We start from the raw sequence: 6,328 nt of genomic DNA, 5'->3' as shown, positions 1-6,328 counted from the left end.
CTTTTTCGCTTAGTCTTTCTTGTAGTTTAAGTCTCTTTATGTTCTTCGATTAATCTTTACATTTCTGCACTTTACAATTATTGCATTTTATATTCTTGTACTTTACATTTCTGAAAGTTATATTCCTTTATCATTTCGTCAAAGTCTTTTTCTTACATTTATAACCAGTTTATGTTTCAGTTGTGCGCATTCTATGTTAGTTTATTTCGCAAGTTACTTATATGTTCATACTATAACCGAGTTTCGACGCAAAAGACCAACAAACATGAATCAAATTATCTCAAGAGACAACTATTTGACCATATGTCCTAGGATCTATCTAGTCGATCCCGCGAGAAACCATAGTATATATTTATAGTTTGGAGGACTAGCGGTTGTTTACCGGAAATCACCGTAAACAGTGTCACCGCTCAACAAAAGCTGACAGGACAGAGGCGTCGAACATGGTAAGTGAGCACTCAGTAAAGTCCGGCAGGCTGAAATAAGTTATAATACGCCTGACCTGCATAGACATCTCCTCCTTTGGGAAGTTATTTAACTTCAAGCCATGGGATACGACCTTCAATGTCGGATGCTCCCGTAAGAAACAAAATTAAAAATATATTCAATAAACTTTCAGATAGTCAATTGAGCCAAATTAATCAATAATGAATAATTTGCAATAAAAAATATAACATACATATCTCGCCCTGCCATATACGAAATGCGACATGGCCAACATATCATGTGAGCACAAACCTGTCAGTGGTTCCTCCATGAAAGGCTCCATCAGTGTGAACTGATGGCTCTATAGATGCATGTGTCGTGGCGTCTGTATCAGCAGGAGACACCTCATCAACCGCCGCAGGAGTCTCCTCAACAACAACCTCTATAGCGGATACCTTCTCCTCCATATCGGGCACCACCACAGTTGACTCCTTTATAATCGTTACCTCCACAGTTGGCTCCTTCACAACTGGTACAACCACAACTGGCTCCTCCACAGGTACCTGCTCAACCACAAGTACAGGTTCCTCCTCCATAGTATCAACTCTAGCAGTCCGGCGACTCGGTGCACGGTACTGTGTCTGCTCAGCCAACCGTTTTCGGTGAGAACCGGTTGAAGGATGTCTTTCAGTCCGTAACTGGAAAGCCTCTACCTCATCCCTCCAGGCCTGAGCTTCCGCTCCATTAGTCAGTCTACCCACAATGGTACTGTCTTTATCACTAGTCCTCATTAAAACAAATAAATAAGGAAAAAAAATGAACTACCGAAAATTTTATACCGTCTTTACCACTGGTCCTCATTGAAACCAATAAATAAGGAAAAGAATGAACTACCGAAAATTATGAAATTTTTGGTATCATTTCAAAAAAATTGAACTACCATAAATTTCAAACTTTCCTGTACAAAAATCTCTAAAAAGTATCTGGAATTTTAAAATTTACGGTAACAAATAAAGGAAATTTCTAAAATTTCTGTGAATTTTTATCGGAAATTCTGCAAAAATACCGGAAATACTTGCTATTTGGTAAAATTTCTGGTAGTCGCCTCGACATTTCTGGTATCGCTCCTGAGATTTAAATTTTTGGTATTGGCCTATAGATTTTGTGAAATGCTGAATTTTTTAGTCGGAGTATATTGGTATTTTCATATAATTTTGGGGGGGCGGGGGTGTCAGATAAAACTTGGGAGATGACAGATTAATTTCTCTGTTTTTTGGCTGCAGACCTAGCTAAGTCATGCGCAGTTTCTGGTTAATTAATGGTATTTGTAATGCATAATTTAAAATGTTTATTATTGTCATTATTAAATTTTTTAAGAATTTTAAATATTTTTATATAAGAATTTTTTTTGTTAGCTTTCACTTATTTTATTTTATTTTTGAATGGTGTTATCAATTTATTTTTGTGTTAGTCTTTTGATTTAATAAAATAGTATTGTTATTATTTTCAGATAATCTAATATCAAGAAAAGAAAAAAAAGGATGTGTAGCAGAGCATAAATAAAGATGAGAATCTTGAATGACATATAATTGAAAGAGAGTGAAAAAATTATCATACTTAAATTAAAAATTTAAGGGGTAATAGCTATATTTAATTATCAGTAATTTTCGTAGAATTAATAATATAATTACTCTAACATATGCTTTTTAGAAAAGAAGTTGAAAGGATGGAGAGCAATTGTGCAAATTTGTTGTTAGATTCAATCCTAAATGCCGCATTAGATTTTAATTAATGTGGCAAATATAGAATTATATGACATATGATGTGTCGCAATACAATTTGTCGCTTCAAATTTATTATATTATATAGTGCATAATTTAAACAAGGTTGGCATTTGTTGTCAAATCCTCACTCGTTGGTGGCCAGAATCTTCAAAGCAATGTACTATTTTAGATCCTCTTTTTTCGAAGCTAATATTGGTAGTAATCTGAGTTTTGTGTTAAGGAGTTTATGGAAATCTAAGAATGTTCTAACTTTTGGTTGTAGGTGGAGCATCAGGGATAGGAGCAAGGTTAATGTTATGAATGAACTTTGGCTAAGAGGGAAGGGAGAAGGGTGTGTTGGAGGGCCTGAAGGTCAAGGGGAATATGAGCTTATAGTTAATAATATTATGTTACATCATGTTAAGCAGTGGGATGTTCACAAAATCTGACACTTGTTTGACCATGAAGTCGCTAAAGAAATCCTTTTGGTTTCATTGGTGGAGAAAGTGGGGGAAGATTGTTTGTTTTGGAAGGAAGAGCAAAGTGGTGTGTATAGTGTGAGGAATAGGTATAGGTTGTGGATTAATGCTTAAATTAACCGTTTGGAGTATCGAGTGGAGGGGGATTAATGCAGTTTATGGAACATTAAAGCTCCACCGAGGGCCAAACATTTGTTGTGGAGAATTTGTAGGGGCTGCCTTTCGACGCGTATTATACTTCAAAGTCATCATGTCCAGTGCCCCTCAGATTGTCATATGTGTAATAATGTTGATGAAAATGATTGACACGTGTTTTTTTGTTGTAGTTCTATGAGCCATTGTAGGGGGCAGCAGGGCTGTCTTCTATTGTTGAGCCATGAGTTCAGCCCTTTAATAATGCTAAGGACCTTAAATAACCTGGACACCGCCGAGTGCATGGATGGTGAAGTGTAACATTGATGCGGGTTTTCATTATCATTTGGAAACTACGAACAGGGGCTGGTGCATTAGAGATCATTTTGGTAGATTCATCGTTACATGTGTGACTTGGGACATTGGTATTCTCTCCGTCATTGAAGCAAACGCAATAGCTTTAAAGGAGGCTATTCAAGCAGCCATAGGTATGCTACTCGATAATGTGACTTTCGAAAGTGATTCTCAACGGATGATTCAAGCTATTCACTCTAATTATTATGGTAGTTGTGAATTTAGTTTAATAATTTTGGCTATTAAGAGCTTGTTACTAAATTTTACTAACTTTGAGGTGAAGTTTATAAAGCGCCAAGGAAATTCGGTTGGTCATTTGCAAGCAAAAGCGGTCAATTCTTGGACTAGGCCTAGTGTTTTTTTATCTTATTCCTCCTTGTATTGAACATTAATTTTTATTTGATATGAATTAAGTTTGTTTCGGTCAAAAAAATTTTTAAAATGTTATTATTCTCATTATTAAATTTTAGAAGAATTTTAAATTTTTTATTATGATTTTTTTGTTAGTCTTCACTTATTTTATTTTTATTTGGAATGGCGTCATCGGTTTATTTTTGTGTTAATCTTTTGATTTAACAAAATAATATTGGTATTATTTTTTTAGATAATAGAATATATAAAGAAGAAAGCAAAAAGGAAATGCAGTAGAGCATAATTAAAAATGAGAATCTGGATGATATAAATGAAAAAGAGTAAAAAAACTATTATAACTAAATTAAAAATTTAAGGGGTGATAGTTATGTTTAATAATTTTTGTAGATTTAATAATAATAAAATTATTGAAACATATATTTTTTAGAGTAGAATTATATGGTATATGATGTGTCACAATATGATTCACTGTTTCAGATTTAATATATTATAATTGTCATACCCCAATTTTTACCCTTAAGATTTCACCTATTATTCATTTTCATTTGAACAAAATCACAAGCATGGTTATCTTCCATCTCCTTGGTATTTGGGTTTGACCTTTTGTAGGAGAGCACCAAGCACCTTTGTGTTTCTTTTTGTATCCTTATTTGCTTTTGTTTCATCATATAATATTTCACTAACCTTTATTCGAAATACAAAAACATGTTTGTATGTTGCTTTATTTTTCTCCTATTCTGCAAGGTAGGGCTGGCAATCAAAAGGCAAGAGAGTTTCTACTACTAAAGAGGATCTTATTTCATGTTCAAATATGTTCAAATGCTCCAAGTAACTTGGCTTGTGGTTGAAAGTTTCTCAAAGGTCGAGCATTGTTTCTAAATTAGGGTTTTGGTTCCTCAAAGTCAAATATGTGGTCAACTCTTGAACAAATGGACTTTTCTTAAAGGCATGACCTATAATCTTAGGTCATATGTATGTCAAGCTTCATTCAACATCATTGGATCAAGATAAGTTCAAGATTGAGGCTTATTTGTACAAGTGACTCAAGTCTGATTCATGGTTTATTTCCATGACTTTTCCATGCATTTTCTCAAGCAATCATCAATATTAGTTCAAGGCCAATCAATTTTCATTCATATGGTACTCATTTGATCATATGAAGCCTTAGAAGGCAAGAAAACACCAAAAATCTCAAGTTGGTACAAGTTAGTTTGACCTAAAATCAAGTATGGCACACACCATTTGGTTAAAAGGGCATAAATTTCTCAATTTTTAACATTTATGGGCGCTTCTTGAGGCCAAATGTCCCTCTGGATGTTGTAGCGGTGAAAAATTGAGACTGGAGGCCATTTGATTGATTCGACTTGCATTTTAGTGAAAATCGCCACCATGCTTTATTGTTTCCAAAGGAAATGGGAGAAAGAGCAAAATAAAATCCAAAGAAGTTTTTAAAATAAAACTAATAAAATAAACAGAGATCTTAGGTTCGGGGGTTAGTTGTGCAAGGGGAAGATATTAGCACCCTTCACATCTTTAGCACTCTACAGGAATCTTTTTGAAAATATATTATTGTTTTTGTTGTTATAAACTATTTTTGTTTTGTGAAATGGAGTGCGATGGTGGGAAAAGAAGTTTTTATTAAAAGTGTGTTGGAAAGACATTGCATCTTGTGCCTACATGCCCCTTAAGTGCAATAGGGTAGTCAGAGCATTTGTAGTTCCCCTTAAAAGGAAAATAAAGAGCCAAAGTGGCAAAAAAATATTTTTGGGTGTTAAGCTTTAACAATACTCAACAGGTTTTTAAAAGGTGTCATGTTTTAACAATACAAGGCAAGGGTGATTTAAAAGAGTGGTGGTTGAGCTTTAATAATACAAAACCAGAGTTGATTTGAAAGAGGTTGAGCTTTAACAATACAAAACCAGAGTTGATTTAAAAGAGGTTGAGCTTTAACAATACATAACCATATTTAAAACAGGGAGGGTGCTAAGATTTAACAATACTAAGCACAAAGTAAAAGAGGATAAAAGAGGGGGAGTACCTTGACAATTTTAGTCAATACTATCCCATTCCTTTGGAATTTTAGCAACAATGAGGAATCAAACATTTCAAGCAAGCATTAAAGGTGAGTATCTAAAGTGGTGTGTGAAACATATTAAGTGTACCATGGATATAAACAAAAGTGTGTTAAGATATCAATGTATGCAAGCAACTCAAGTATGAAAGTTAGATGAATAAAAGGGATGACATACCTCAAGATCATATCATGTATGTATGAATATGATGTGATGATGGATGAATATCTCATGCATGTGGGGTTAGTAAAAATAATTATATATGTACAAGGATTATAATATAACCAAAGTTGTAAAGTACCAAGATGTAAATCAACAAGCATATGTACAAGTGGATAAACAAGGAAAGATCCTGGAAGTCAAGCTAATATTAACATGGTATTTTCATTGGACTCAAAAGATCAAAGGATCTTGATATTAGGGTTTTAGTATGTGTACATTAACCTAATCATTTTCTAAAATAAACCCTAAGTGAAAATACAAAGATATGGGAGTGAAGACAATGTTCTATTTTCCAATCGTTCCTAAGTTACAACAACTTTATGCTTCAAAGGAATATGCAGCTCAAATGAGATTGCATCGTGAGAACACAAGCAATCCAAATATTCTATGTCACTCATCTGATGGAAAAGTGATCGGTCACCATTTTACACTCAATTTCATCATGAATTTGACACACGATCGTCATGTTTGGTAACACTTTGTGTTTGTTTTCCAATGTTTCTTTAAT

The sequence above is a fragment of the Vicia villosa genome, linkage group LG7 (genome assembly GCF_029867415.1).
Source record: "Vicia villosa cultivar HV-30 ecotype Madison, WI linkage group LG7, Vvil1.0, whole genome shotgun sequence".
Taxonomy (NCBI): Eukaryota; Viridiplantae; Streptophyta; class Magnoliopsida; order Fabales; family Fabaceae; genus Vicia; species Vicia villosa.
Note: the sequence above shows the minus strand (reverse complement) of the source record.